At 51.6% G+C, this 15,397-nt stretch overlaps 1 protein-coding gene across 4 annotated transcripts in view; it reads left to right on the top strand.

Annotated features, from left to right (window-relative positions):
- GRB10 (growth factor receptor bound protein 10) overlaps positions 1–15,397 on the top strand; it is a 198,498-nt gene that overhangs the window by 23,666 nt on the left and 159,435 nt on the right. For 2 of the 4 annotated variants that reach the window (XM_029233724.1, XM_029233725.1), the window contains exon 2: positions 10,800–10,955. The gene's annotated coding sequence lies outside the window, so the exon portion shown is untranslated. Of the gene's footprint in view, positions 1–9,288; positions 10,452–10,799; positions 10,956–15,397 lie in introns of those variants that run through there. The other 2 variants (XM_029233727.1, XM_029233731.1) reach the window with 2 other exon arrangements.

Genomic DNA, 15,397 nt, shown 5'->3' with positions numbered 1-15,397 from the left:
CTTTGATAGAACCGTGCACGAGCTGTTCCTGGGGGCCTGAGCCATGCCTGCGGCGTGGCCAAGGGCTGTGGGATCAGCGGAAGGGGCTGCTCGTGGTGGCTGCCACACCGTGACATCCATGGGACCGGTGGACGTGGACCCAGGAGACCGGAGGCCGGCTCACGTGCCAGACCAGAACATTCTGCTTGCCGGGGAGCGGCCCGAGTGTCCCGAGTGAGGGGCCCCATGGGAGAGGAGAGCCTGTCGCCCGTGGGCGGTGCCTGGGGTAGCCTGGGCCAGGGTGTGGGGTTGGGGAGCAACAGATGAGCCTTCCTGTCCCTCCTGAGCAACTGTGCTGGGGGGCGTGGGCAGGGTGTGTCCCCTGCCTAGTCTGGGGGGCTGCTGTCGCACAACTGGGGCTTAGACAACATACACTCCCCTCCCACAGCGTTGGAGGATGGACGGCCTAGGTCAAGGCACCGGAAGACTCAGTGTCTGGCGAGGGCCTCTTTCTGGTTTGCGGACGCCGTCTTTTCCGTCTCCTCCCATGGTGGACGTACAGTACACGCTGGCTCTCTGGTCTCTTCTTTGCTTCCTTCCAGTTTTACTGAGAGGTAATTGACATGCAGCACCCTAGACGCGTAAGGTGTAGAGCGTAATGATCTGGCCGACGGCCATCGTGAAATGACCACGGTATGTTTAGTGAACATCCAGTTGTCTCATACAGAGACAAAGTAAAAGGGAAGAAAAAGTACTTTTCCCTTATCATGAGAACTCTTAGGGTTTACTCTGTCAACTTTGTACATAACATGAGCAATGCTGATTATGTTAACCATGTTGTACTTTACATCTGGGCTCTTCCTCCAAGGGTCCTAATCCCATTATGGAGACCCCACCCTCATGACCTCATCTCACCCAGTGAACTCCCAAAGGCCCCATCTCCCAACACCATCACATTGGAGGTTCGGGGTTCAACATGTGGACTTGGGGGCACACAGCGATGCAACCAATAACAGCCTTTCGGGGGTCCCATTCCTGCCTGTACCATCCCTTCAGGATTCAGGTGTCCTTGTGGCTGGAGCATTGGGAGCTGGCTGGGCTGCTCTGCTTTCTGGCCACTGGGAGGGCTGACTGGCCAGCGGGAAGCTGCTGACAGGGCTGAGCAGAGACGGAAGAGGACTCATCACACAGAGACAATGAGGAGTCATTAAGGATCCATGCTGTTAGATTTTATAAAAGTAATAGCAGTAGATGCAATTGTTAAACATGGTAGTTTCAAATATGCCTACAACTGGGTCAGTGTTCAGCCCCACTGGATCTGCCCACCACGCGTAATAGTGCATTTCAGAGCCGCTGGTCATCGTATTCCGAGCATTAATGCTTTGGGTAAATCCTGGGTGTCTGTGATCCTTCCTCAGATCTCGACTTCTGAGCTGAGGGACCAGCTTGTAATACCTTATCCTGGAAACCTAGAACCCACAGTCGTGACAACTGCATGTACTGAACGATCCAGAGGAAGAAAAGATGTTTCTCTTTGAAAATAGAAAGTCTCAAGCTGGGGGCTGGACTTTGGGGCACCCTGTGACTTGGCGAACGTTGATAACGGGCTGTTTGCAGAGTGGCGATAAAGCTTCCGAACCAGATTGACTCTGTTTGACTCTGTTTCCTGTCAACTTATTCAGTGAGGAGGGGAGAAATCCTAACCAGCTGTTGGCCGAGCCTTCTTCATGTAAAGCCATTGCTTGCCTGAACAATAAATCCTGTGCTTTCTCCAGAAGCTGTAGCGTTTTCACTTACTTTCCTGTTATCCTGTTTTTTCTTTAACCTCTTGAGGGAAGAAAGAAAGTGCAAAAGAAAGAAAAAGAAAAGAAAATAGAGGCAAACACTTTGCATTTCTAGAAACAGCATGTACAGAGGACCCGCGGAACCACTTAATGGCCTCATTGTTGGAGGGAGAGGGCAGGAATCCTCTGGAATTCCTAGAATGGGCGGGAGAAGCTGCTGCCAGAGCAGAGGGAGGGAGACCCCTAGGAGAGCCGGGGTGCGGGGCAGGGAGCGAGGAGAAGCAGGCAGGACCACTGGTCTGAACCTTGACTACAGTTCTTCCGGGAAAGATAAATGTTAATTCTGCATAAGGAATTCGCATTCCTCATTGTGAAAACTCCAACCCAGAAGTCTGCAGAGTAGAGTTTCTCTCGCTCTCTGTTCATCCTGGTGGCCTCCGCCGGTCAGAGTTGTTCTGGGTCTTTTTCTGTCAAATTCCTGGACAGGCCCGTGCATGTTACTTTCCTCCTTTTGACATGAGTATTGCCTTAGCTCTTAGCCCTTTCCCTCATCCATCTGCTAGTCACCCTTTGTCAAGTGCCGCCTCTGCCTCGTGAGGAGCACTTGTGGGAGTTGCATCGTTCAGTCCTCGAGTGAGCTTGGGACTGTTTCATTCTCATCACAGGGTTGAGAAGTTGAGGCCTTGGAGGAGGCAGGCTGCTCCCCGGGGCTGAGCCAGGCCCTCGCTTTGTGGAGTTCGCCTACCAGCCCAGAGAATCCCTGCCCTGGAAGACTGTCACCAGGCTCCCACTGGGATGTGTTTTCATGTGCTCAACAAAGCTTTGAACCCTTGGCCTTTGTTGAGAGCTGAGGATGTTACAGTGTCCAGGACAGATGTGGTCCCCGGCTGCAGAGTGGCTCCTTGGTGGGGACACAGACACAGTGTCAGTAGCAAGAAAGCAGCCCCAGCACCTCTAGATGTGTTTGCAGGACCAGCGGGGGCCCAGGGCCGGGACAGGGTGGAGAGGATGTGGGGAGGGTGTTACCAAACTGAACACAGGCCTGCTCGCCTGAGTGCAGCAAAACCCATCAACAGACAGTGGGTTGTGGTGAAGGAAAGGACAGCGTTTATATTGCAGGCGCCAAGTAAGGAGAATGGGCAGCTCGCACTCAAAAGACCCCCAACTCCCGGATGGCTTTCAGGGAAGGGGTTTTCAAGGGCAACATTTGGGGTGAGGGTTGCAGCTTCTGATTCGCTGGTGGTGAGGTGACAGGAATCTTCAGCACCAGCCTTCTGGTTCCAGCCAGTCTGGGGTCTACGCTTTTGCTCAGCATGTAGTCACCATCCTCCACCTGGGGTGTGAGGGAGGGTCTTAGTTTCTGCAGAGCAACTCAAAGATATGCGTCAGATTGTTACGTTTATCTCTTGAGAAGGAGCTAGGACTCTGTTTTATTGATAAACTATTGTCATTACTTTTCTCGCTGGACTGCTTTTCCTTTGTTTCTGTATCTCCTCCCTTCCCTAATTAGTAACTGCTTGAGTCTGCTCTTTGGAACTCAGGGAAGCCCTAGGAGACTAAAGGCTTTTTCTACAAACAAGGAACGGGGACATAGAGGGACTTTTGTACCCGGGAGGTCCCCGAAGGGTCCTGCTCGGTTTCAGTTCCCCCTTTTCTTTGTTAAGTCTTCAATCTTGAGGGGAACAGGTGCACAACAAGAAAAGGAATAACGTTTTGGATAGAGAGGTTAATCAAAAACTGGGCAGGGGAATTTGGTTTTATTGGGACTCAGTTTCAAGGGGAGGAGGAAGAAAGGTGGGGTCATCCCTGAGAGAGGACACAGAACCTGCAAGGGCCACAAGGAGGGAAATGGCAGGACTTGGGGGAGGCCGGTGGGCAGAGTGGATCTTGGGTCAGCACTCCCTGGGAGCCTGAAGGGGATGCAGGGCCCCCGGGTCTGGGCTGGTGGCTGTTGGTGGGTGGTGGGGTGTGTCTGAAGCCCACTGCTGGCTTGAGAGGGGGTGAAGATGCAGCGGGTGTTGGGAGCCGGGTCCAGGTGAGGTGGGAGTGGTGGCCTGGTGTAGGAAGGCAGTGGGTGGATTTCAGAGGCTTCTGACAAAATTAAGTGGCCTGGTGGGCTGCACGGGTGGGAGGTGTGAGAGGCAGGAAGGCCGGAGGCACCCCGGGTTCTGCGTGCGTGCCTGGTGGGAGCCGATGCTGGGAGCTGCAGCGGGTGGTATCGAGCAGGTGTGTCTGGGTTGTTTCCAGCTCTCCCGTCGCACACGTGCGGGTGAGGATCAGTTATGAGAAGTGGGATTCCCGCTCCTAAGACTGAAGCTTAGGGGATGCTGCCCAGTTGTCCCCCCAGAGCCCGTTCAGGGAGCCCCACCTACGACTCAGGAGAGCCTCCCTGCTCCCAGGCCATCCCCAGCTCTCGGGGATCATCCCAGTTTTTAAATTTTTCAGCAATCAGATGCATCAAAATTTGTCACTCATTTGTTGCTATTATAATTTACGTTTCCATGGTTACTTGTGAAGCTGAGTGTGTTTCACGTGTGTATTTGGCGATTTGTTTGTTTCTGTCCTCTCCCTGCTCTTACGTTGGGCTGCTCATCCTGTGTTATTTTAATAAACGAGAGATTTACTGAGTGCTGGTTGCTGCCTGCGTTGACGGTAGTTTCTCCTGAGGCTTTGTGCGCATCTTTGGACTTTGCACAGAGGGTCTTCTGCTGTAAAGGAGCTGATTTCTCCTTCCTGGCCTCCCGGTGAAGAATCTGGCTTAAAAGCTCTTCCTCGGGCTTCCCTGGTGGTGCAGCGGTTGAGAGTCCGCCTGCCGATGCAGGGGACACGGGTTCGTGACCCGGTCCGGGAAGATCCCACATGCCGCGGAGCGGCTGCACCCGTGAGCCATGGCCGCTGAGCCTGCGCGTCCAGAGCCTGTGCTCCGCAACGGGAGAGGCCACAACAGTGAGAGGCCCGCGTACCGCCAAAAAAAAAAAAAAAAAAAAAGCTCTTCCTCGCCCAGATTTTGTAGCATTCTTCCAGATTTCGTCTTAGGCGGTTTTATCCTGCTTGCCATTGATCCATCAGGATTGGTGGCAAATGAGGACTCCTTTGGGGCTTGTTGGGCGTGAATGGTGCTAGATCTCAATCTTATGTCGTCATTCGCCTCATCCAGACTCCTTCCTGGGCTCTGGACCTGTGTCTGCTGCTGCCTGTGGGTCAGTGGGCGGGGCCCCCGGCCAACTGGGGTGTTCATTAGGTTGGGGGGGGGCGGTCCTGGTGTGCTGTTCACTGGCGGGGGAGTGGGCTTCCCTCCCCAGAAAGTGGTGCATCTCTACCTTCGTGTCCTCCTGCAGGTGTCTCTCAGGTTCCTCACTCAACCTTTTGCTTTCTTCCAAGGGTCTGGTGTGTATTTTTTCTTTTCTTTTTGTTTTAAAATTTTTATTTTATATTGGAGTCTAGTTGATTAACAATGTTGTGTTAGTTTCAGGTGTACAGCAAAGTGACTCAGTTATACATATACATATGTACCTATTCTTTTTCAAGTTGTTCTCCCATTTAGGTTGTTACACAGAGTATTGAGCAGAGTTCCCTGTGTTCCCCGGGCTTTGTTGGTTATCCATTTTAAATACAGCAGCGTGCACACGTCAGTCCTAAACTCCCAGTATATCCCCCCCCATCCTTCCCCCACCCCCGACCCCATAACCATGAGTTCGTTCTCTGTTTCTGTTTTGTAAGTTCATTTGTATCATTTTTTTTAAGATTCTGCATGTAAGTGATACCATATGATATTTGTCTTTCTCTGTCTGACTTAACTTCACTTAGTAGGTTAATCTCTGGGTCCGTCCATATGGCTGCAAATGGCATTATTTCATTATTTTTTATGACTAATATTGCACTGTGTATATATGTATACTACATCTTCTTTATCCGTTTCTCTGTTGATGGACATTTAGGTTGCTTCCATGTCTTGGCTATTGTAAACAGCACTGCAGTGAGCATTGGGGTGCATGTATCCTTTCGGACCGTGACTTTCTCCGGATGACACATATTTCTTAAGTAGGTGACTTCTGTTGCGTCTGTGGATAACACTATTCTCCCATTAGAAGTTCCTCATCGTCTTGGAGCCTCATCCAGAAGAGCCGTGGGTGTGTGGGCTCTGGGATCGCCACCTTATTAGATGCTCATGTGAGCGCTAACATTTTCCAGCCAATTGTCCAACATTTTGTCTGTAAATAATGCCAGGCTTATTATCCTTTTCCAGTCAACGTTTACACCACATTTCTGTTCCTTATCTCACTGTATTGTCTAGAATCTCAAAAGAGTTGTGGCTAATACTGTAACCCTGGGCTTCCTGCCCTAATTTAATGGGGAGGGTGTTGGTGCCTCTTCCTCGTGTTGGCCACCTGCCCGCAGGAGGTGCCTGTTATCAGGTTAAAAGGGCTTCTTATTTTATGCCTCATCACTGAAATCTCAGTTACCTGCAAGCAGGGTATCCCCTCCACACCCTACGCCCACCCCCTCCAGTTATCCTCTATGCTTTGAATTTCAGGCTCTTCCTTTTGGCTGTTTTTTTCTCTAAAAGAAAAAAAAAAAACCAACTGTGCTGCAAACAATGGAATTGAAAGACACAAAAATGAAGAGCAGCCTTACAAATAAGTGCAAAAGGTGTCTATTCTCTTTTCTTATCACACAAATGATATTTTATCCACAAGATAAAGCAGGTGGGGTGGATTCAAACATCTGTGGATATAAATCTCGGCTCTTCCGTGTGACCTAGGTGGGTACTGCGTTGTCTCCTAGGCTTGGTTTCTCCATCCGTCAAATGGGGTCATAATTCCACCTTAAAGAATTGACAATATTTAGTTACTCTTAGTTAAGAGCCACTCATTTATGTGTGTCTCATTATGTGTCCTGCATGTATTTACTCCTAATCTTTGGGAACCTCTGACATGGGAGGTCGTAGAGCATTTGGTGAGGTATCTGATGTGTATGAGGTGGTAGGTCAAGGGTCGTGGCCATCTCTGCAGTCATCACGGTGTTAACCTTCATCTTGGGTGACCTCGTCAGAGGAGTCAGGGAACAGGGGGAGCCCAGGGATTCCAGTGCCACGGGTCCTGTGTGTGCCAGTAGTGGAAGCTTGGTGATTCGGACTCAGTCTCCGGTTAGGATAGCATGTGCTGCTATAATGAAATTGTAACACTCATATTCATAAGCCCAGCCCTTTGTGATGGATGCTAGCACGGATTTCTATGCCAACACTGCACTGTTTTAATTACTTGTGCTTTAGAGTGTCTTTCTCTGGGATGGGAGTAATTCTCCCTTAATGCTCTGTAATGGGCAGTCTTACCATTTATTTTATTTTGTCAGTTTTCATGACTTCAGATGGATACTGCCTTTCATTGACAAAATTAATTTTAATTTTTAAATTAATTACTTGGAAGAGAATCAAAATCTTTGTGATGCTTTTTATCTTCCCATTTAGGAACTTAGTATGTTTCCATTCACCCAGGCCTTTTCTCTCACGGAGGGGTGGTGATATTCTTTAGTTTATGTTATAGGGCTGTTCGAATGACCAAACTAATGCATGCATGTATACATGTCAGCTATGGAGAGTGGGTATTTTCCGTCTGTCATCTGGTCAGTTGCCGTGTGTGTGTGTGTGTGTGTGTGTGTGTGTGTGTGTGTCTGTGTGTGTGTCTGTGTGTCTCCTGCCCCTCACTGCCCTGCGACTCTGGGCTAGTTTTGGGAAGAAGTGTCCTGCCTTTTCCAGGGAGGCAGTCCCTTCATCCAGCTGCATTTCCGTCCTGTGTGGCCTCGGACAGGCTTCCTCTGGATAACCCATCTTTGGGCTTGCTTGGCGTCCCCTGGAAGCCCCATGGTGAGGACTCGTAGGCCCCTTGCTTCTGGTTGACCCTGGACTTGAGCACCGGGTGGGGTCTGGGCCCATTCATATGTTTTGGATAAGTTTTGTCGGTTTTCGTGGTGGCGTCCAGTTGGGAAGCTCTTTCTGAGACCTGAGTGCTCCGTCCTGGGCCACGCTCTCCATCCTCTGGAGCCCCGAGGGTCTGCTGGTGGACAGGCTACTGCGGGAGATGCCTTCCTGGCTGGGGCCAGGGTGTCACTGCTGAGTTGTTGCCAGACCTTTGCTGTGTGTCTGTGGTTTGAAAGCATGATGTCGGCATCTGGGTGGGAACGTCCCTCTGTTTTAACTTCCTTGTGTTGCCAGCATCCTTCATCCTCAACGTTCTGTCATCTCTGCCCGGGAAGCAGCTGTGGCATCGCTGGGATACAGGTCCCGTCTAGGTGCACCTGACAGCACTGAGCAACAGTGCAGATCCTCAGCTTTAACTGTGATTCTCCTTTAAGCTGACCACAGGGTCTGGCAACAGCATTCTGAAACTTTATAATTACTTTAAAAACTTTGCCTTTTCTTCGATTCCCTTTCATTCATGTATTTCTCAGTTTGTCTTCATAAGCGCCTTCTTACTCTGTGAAAACAGAGTGGCCTGTGAGATCAGTAAAATACTGAAATTAAGTTTTTTGATGAAAGGTATCCTGTCCCCTTTTGAGAGGCCCCAGACTTCATTCCAAACAGGCCGAATAGCCTCATCATGAAACTTGGGATTTGTTGAGTGTCTAAATAGTCACTGTTATGACTCTAAATATTTAGTGTGAGAAAGCTAGACAGAAGGAAAACTTTATATTAACTCAGGAATTTCTGGAAGATACCAGAGCCACTCAGCAGACATCAAGAGGTCCTTTGTTCCTGAAATATTTTCAAAGTAAGTTAAGATATTTTTTTGCCCAAGTTCCTATATTCTTTAAGATTTCAAGTTTATGTCATGTCTGCCTGTGAAACTGCGTGAGAAGCGCTGTTTTGCCAGATCAGCGATCAGCGCCCAGAGAATTCCATCACTTCTGTGGGCGTGGGTGCAGCCGGTCAGGTCCCCGCAGGACGCCTTTGGGGCTGTGCTTGGCGGGGGGTGTGGGAGGTGGAGGTCCCAGCTGTGGGTGCCGGGTGGGGCCATGGAAACAGCCCCTACAGGTTTGTTCCTGATGAGGTGCTATATCTTAGTAACTCTTTTCAGTTCATCAGGTTCAAGAATCATGTTGTCTTGTTTTTGTCTGCTGTAAAGTGCAACATCCACTTTCTTAAAAATAGACAAAACTGGTTGAAGTGGTGAGCAGCTTGACAGGCGACTATATGTCATTTTTCTTTAATTGTGGATTAACTTATGTTGCCCATTATAAAAAGTAAATCTCCGAAACGTATGTTGTCAGTTGGAAGGCGTAGGCCTGAAATATGCATTTGGAGGTGGTCCTGGGGTATTTGGATGGGCCTACAGACAAAGGCTAGTTCTCTGGAGACGAGGGAGACCTCTCAGAATGAGATGGTTAGAGGTGATGACAGGCGTATATGATACACTGTCGTTATGTGACCTGGTAACCTTGCCGGACACACCAGCTCGTTGTCATTCAAAGACCCTCACGCCTCTGTGACCATGTGCCTTTTTTTTTTTTTTTTTTGTAAAAACTTGTGGTCAACTTAGCTACTCGAATTTAGAGATGTTCCACTCGACATAAACATTATAACACTTTCCAGACTGACAAATTCTTGGAGGACCTTTCCTTCAATGCCTTTGCTTGTACGCAGTCAGATAATCTTGTGTCAGGTGTCTCCCCTTTTGACCCTGAAAGGTCAGCATCACCTCTAAGCATCAGCAGCCTTTACAGCTTGCAGGTAGCTGACGTGTTCAGCACCTGACAGTGGGAGCCTTGTGTGACATGTCCTAGTCACTGTAACTAGCATTTGTCTCACATTTACCGTGTGTTGGATCCTAAGTCTTTACATGCATGCCCTCATCCTCATAAAAGCCCTGGAGGGAGATACTATCTTGGTGTGGATTTTGTAGTGGGGGACCCTGAGGCTTAGGGAGTTGGTGATCCACCCTCAGGTCACCTGCTGAGACGGGGTGAGGTCAGGAGGCGGCCCAGGCTCTCTGGCTCCCACGCCTGATTCTTAGCCGGTGTGCCCAGCAGGACCTTCTGCAGTGGTTTTCTACTTTCTGGACCCGTGACGTCTTCCATGTCAGGTCGGAGGCAGGGCAGGTTTTGCTTCCACTTGTTGAATGATCAGGGTAAGTTAGTTTAACTTCCCTGAGTGATGTGTTCTCCACCCAAGGACACCATGTCACAAGCAGTGACCATCTCAGATAAACGGGCACAGCGGTGCTCAGGACTCCCGTCCACGGAGCATTTGCTCTGTGCCGATTTCCCTGCTAAGTCCTCGAGTGAGCGTGTTTCATTTGGACTTGGGGAGGCTCAGCGGTGTTCCAGGGCCGTGCGCTAAAATCCTCCGGGGTGGTGGGCTGTCTCCCCTCTGCCCTGTGGCGGTGCCTAGGTGAGCAGACACTCCCCTGCAGCAGGGCGAGCTTTCATCTTGGTCCCCACCGTCTCCTCCACCCCTAGAACACTGCCTCGGCCCCCAGAAATAGCAGTTGGATCCTTGGATCCAAGGAAATAGACAGGATTCAAACTCCCTCCCTTGGAACATGCAGGGGCCACGTGCAGAGCCTTCCAGAATCGTGGGCCGGAACCTGGTCTGAGATGAGGACGGTCCCTGTGGGGTGGTGTGAGGGCTGCAGCCTGGGAGGACCTGGGAAGGACGTGGGCTGTGATCTGGGCCCCAAGCATGCCTGACAGGTAAACTTGGCCTTGCAAGTGGGTGGAGGCCTGCCCGTTCCTTACCCGCATGCTTCGGGGGGTAAGGGGGGGGGTGGGAGGGGAAGCTCGAGGGCAGTGACCTGGGACCAGTGGCTTCGCGTGGCTCTTCTGGCATCTGTGGGCGTTTGTCCCTGCAGTCAGTTGACGGGGCATCTAGAAACCTGCCTCTTGTGGACTGCTTTCAAAAAGAGTCTGTCTTTTAGACGGTCTTCTTGAGAAAAACAGCTTCTGGAGGCCTTTTTAAGAACTTGTATTCCTGGACACAGGGCATACAGTTCACATTTGTGCAACTTCAGCGCATTCAGTGACGGCCTCTTTGCCTTTCAGCTTTGGAGTTGGGCACCATGCTGAGCCCGAGGAGGGGGCTGCGGGGAGCGACGACCCCGTGACCGTGACGGTGACCGGCTGCCGCTTCTCACTTGGGTCCTCTCGGTCCAGCCAGGCGGCCACCAGACACCCAGAGCCCCAGAAAAGCCCCGACAGGTAAGCTCTGTTTGCTTTCTTTGCAGGGGACAGGTCTGTTCACTGTTGATTAAGGGGAGATCGGTAAATGCATCTTATTGCATCAGTAAATGCAGGCAGAGGCATCTCACTAGGTGCTTCCTTTCAGGGTTTCTGCAGGGAGCCTCCACCTGCTCTGTGGCTTCCCCCCTTTCCCATCTTTGAGCTGAGGTGGGTGTGGGTGGGAGATCTCGAGAGGGTGGGTCCGGGCCCTGCAGACCCCCCTCTTTGCCGCCTGCCATGCTGCTCACTCACTCCAGCCCCCTTGCTTTCCGTAAAGTGGGTGGTGGTCTGCTCCCAGGTTATTCTGAGATGAGCCCTCAAGAGTTGGCAGCTGGTAGTTTTAGAGCTGGGCCAGAACAGAACCAGGGTAGAGGGCCATACTCAGACTGTTTTCCACCTGTGTTTGGGGGTCTTCCTACTTTTAGCACTGCAACTGGGAGCACATACATCATGAAGGTCTAGGGCAGGTGCTGGCCCCTCCTGCCTCACTGCTTCCTGAGGTGGCCGCTCTGGGGATGGACCTTCTCTCTCATCCCAGCCGGCCGGGGGCTGGATTCTTATGTTGCTATTCGTGGGTCTGAGATGGTAGTTAGAGAACTGAGGCTGGAATAGTCTTCCAGCAAAGGCGCCTGCGGGGGAGCCTTTGCTCCTACTGGAGAGTGTATCAGTCAGCTCGGCCGCCGTAACAAACACCACATTCTGGCTCACAATCCTGGAGGCCGGAAGTCCAAACTCCAGGTGTGGGCAGGGCTGGTTTCTTCTGAGTTCTCTATCCTGGGTGTGTGGATGGCCATCTTCTCCCTGTGTGCTCACATGATGTGTTTCTGTGTCCTCTTCTTATAAGGACGCCAGTCATATATGGGATCAGGGCCCCTGTGAAGACCTCATTTTACCTGAATTACATTTTTAAAGATCCTGTCGTCAAGCACAGTCGCATTCTGAGGTCCCGGATGTTAGGGCTTTAACATGGTGCTGCTTGAATTTACCCCCTAACAGAGGGGAACCGCAGACCAAGTGGCTGACAGGGCTGGGGAATTGGGGCCCGCGGTGCTGGTGTGAAGGCTGTGGCTCTGTCCACGTCCATCTTGCCTCCCTCTCCCTTTTGCATCTCATCTCTCCACCTCTTCCTTTCTGTTGCCTACCTGCTGACCTATTACTCCCCTCGGGGTTTCCTTTACTGTCCACAGAGCAGAAAAGAAGGGTTGTTAATCCTTTGTGTTCACTGGGTTCATTCAGCAGATGCTTCCTGAAGAGTCAGCCTTATCTTAGAGGCTGAATAACATTGTGCATAACCTGTTCCAAGTTCAAAAAGTGCACATGTGAACTTTCCGTGTTTCTCTCCAGATGGCGGTCAGGACAGTTGATTTTTTCCTGGGGTGTGACATTCTTAGTCAGTGAGGCTTCTCGAACTTTCTCGAACTCTCATGGCCCTCACGGTGAACAGCTTGTGCCTTCAGACAGGCTGCTTTTTGTGGAACGGGGCTTGACCCTCTTCTCCCAGCAGACGTGAACGGAGGTCACAGAAGCGCTCGGTCTCCCAGGAGAACGAATTATAGTGAACACACGCGCTTCGAGGCTGATCACAACGCCACCTCTTTGGTGTCCGAGGCCCGGAGCGCAGGTGCTGGCCACTGGGGGCTTTGTCTTGTCTCTGCGTGGACTGCGTGGTGCGCAGGGAAGACCCCTGTGGCGTGGGGTCTGGGTGATGCTATCGTGCTGGCTCTCTGCTCCTTTGTGCTACTTTCCCTTCATCTGTGACCCTGAGCCCTTCCGAGTGGCCCTGAGATGCCTGGAGGGTGGGGACTGTGTTTGTTTCTGGCGAGCCTTCACAGTGTCAGAGAGACACGTCTGAAAAAGGCAAGAAACACCCCTGAGCACCCTGGGACCCCACTTCTTGGAGCACCTGACCAGCCTACACCTCCTGTCCTTCTTCTGGTCAGATGAGTCAGATGCAAAGACGTGACCCTGTGGGTTCTGACGGCCTGGCCAGGCACCTCTCGGCATGGACACAACATTGGAATGAAGCCTCGTTTCACAGTTAATCCTGTTTGGGGCTTGAAATCTAATTATCAACGCAGTTTAAGCAGTGGGGTCTGCTGGTGTGGAAGGCTTCGCGCGGGGCTTCTCTCGCTGACCTCCGAGGGTGGGAGCTGCGTCTGTGGCTGCCCCGGTCCCCAGAGGGATCAACAGGTGTAGTGACTAAAGGGTGGTCCCAAAGACTGCCCTGGGGTGGGGAGTGGATTTCCAAAACTTTTTCAGCCCCAGAACCCTTCCTTGATCTGGACTCTCTCCCTGCATGAGTGTGCCCCTGTTTCTTCCCTGTGTCACCATGACACCTCTTGTGATGGGGCTTCCCCAGGGATGAGAAAGTCTTCAACTTTTTAAAGCCAGTTTGTATTATTCTGTGGCTGCACACTGCACCCTTAGACCTGGCCAGACAGAGTTGGGGGGCAGGGTGGGCTCCACGCTCAGGCCATTGCCATTGGCCATCTGAAATGTGCATCTCCTCCAAGGCAGTGCCAGCCTCTAGGGGGCAGGGTGGAGCCCCTTTGCACCCTTGATGAGCCCCTGCAGTAAAGGGAACACATTGGACCAAAGTTAGACTCTGCTTACCTGAGCACATTAAATAATGTGTTTGATTGAAACCATTAGTAGATTTGTTCTCACTTCCCTGACTTTTTTTTACTCATTCTGTAAGTTCCTTGTTAGCACCCATGTGGTTGGTACCAGGTCTGACTAGGCGCTGGGGCCACCTTGGTCTGCAGACACAGAACACACCTTAGTAGCAAGACTCCATTAAGAACTCATGTTCTGGGGGCTTCCCTGGTGGTGCAGTGGTTAAGAATCCGCCTGCCAATACCGGGGACACAGGTTCTTCCCCTGGTCTGGGAAGATCCCACATGCCACGGAGCAACTAAGCCTGCGTGCCACAACTACTGAAGCCTGCGAGCCACAGCTACTGAAGCCTGCGAGCCACAGCTACTGAAGCCTGCGCGCCTAGAGCCCGTGCTTCGCAACAAGAGAAGCCACCGCAGTGAGAAGCCCGCGCACCGCAACAAAGCGTAGCCCCTGCTCTCTGCAACTAGAGAAAGCCGCGTGCAGCAACACAGACCCAACGCAGCCAAAAACAAAATAAATAAAAATAAATAAATTTGTTAAAACAAAACAAAACTCATGTTCTGTTGGATCTGTGAGTTGGGTGGAACCGGGTCCCCTGGAGTGTCAGAAAGATGCTGCATCACAAAATAGGAGGGTCCAAGAGGGACCATTTGGAGGCTAATTAGAGAAGTGGTTACTGTCACCACAGGCTTGTTACACAGTGTCCGGCCAGGGCGCCCAGCGCCTGGACGTAGGTGAGCCCACCATGGGAATCACGGATCCGGGGGCGGTGAATTGGGCAGGGGCATCGGATGGCAGCAGGGTTCACAGCACGTCAAGGGGCCTGCTTGATTTGGGGTCATGGGGTCCGATTTCCATTTTCCCACTCCTTGTCCCAAAGAGGCTTCTGAGTGTTTCCCTCAGGGCTGCAGCCCCCTGGGACCCCGGCTTCGCCGTCCTCTGGCCCCATGTTTTGGTTGCTTGTTTTGTTCTCACTGGAGAACTTCTAGGGTTTGACTTGGGTCAGAGCATTGCATCTCCAAGCTTGGCATCCCTGCAGCGGCCCCGCCAAGGGCCCAGCCTCTGGTGAGCGCCCTCCCGCCATGGCCAGCAGAGGTGGTCCTGCCCCCAGCAGTGTGGACAACAGGAGGGCGCCACTCTCAGTGGCCCCATTGCCCTTGAGATGCAGTCAGAGGAGGGCTAGTTATTGTTGCAGTTATTTTTTTTTGTTTTTATTTTTTTTGCGGTACGCAGGCCTCTCACTGTCGTGGCCTCTCCCGTTGTGGAGCACAGGCCCCAACTGCGCAGGCTCAGTGGCCGTGGCTCATGGGCCCAGCCGCTCCGCGGCACGTGGGATCTTCCTGGACCGGGGCACGAACTTGTGTCCCCTGCATCGGCAGGCAGATTCTCAATCACTGCGCCACCAGGGAAGCCCTGTTGCAGTTATTTTAACTGATTTAGCAAGACAGGGTTTGGCCAAGGGTAGAAACCATTTCTCTGCCCAGTTGCATTGATCAGTCATTCCTTCCCATTTACAGTATCGTTTAAGCCAAAACATTCTCGGAATCTAACTAAATATGGAATGGCCTCTGCCGTCCTCTTTTCAAGGACAGAAAATCACAGTGTGCCACACCGCTGCTCCGGTCCTTGCGTCAGCTCACCATGAACAGATCTTTAAGAGACTCTCGTGCACTTTGGCGTTGTGCTTGCTTTCCTTCCTTTCTCGGCATCCTCTTGTATTTTGGCTTCTGAATCAACACGCTCCCCTGACACTTCTATTTCTGCTTCTCTGTTTCCCCTCCCTCATCTCCCCCTGTTCACTG

The sequence above is a fragment of the Monodon monoceros genome, unplaced genomic scaffold (assembly GCF_005190385.1).
Source record: "Monodon monoceros isolate NGI ecotype Baffin Bay Population unplaced genomic scaffold, NGI_Narwhal_1 Super_Scaffold_2, whole genome shotgun sequence".
NCBI classification, from domain to species: domain Eukaryota; kingdom Metazoa; phylum Chordata; class Mammalia; order Artiodactyla; family Monodontidae; genus Monodon; species Monodon monoceros.
Note: the sequence above shows the minus strand (reverse complement) of the source record. Positions and strands in the feature narration are given on the sequence as shown.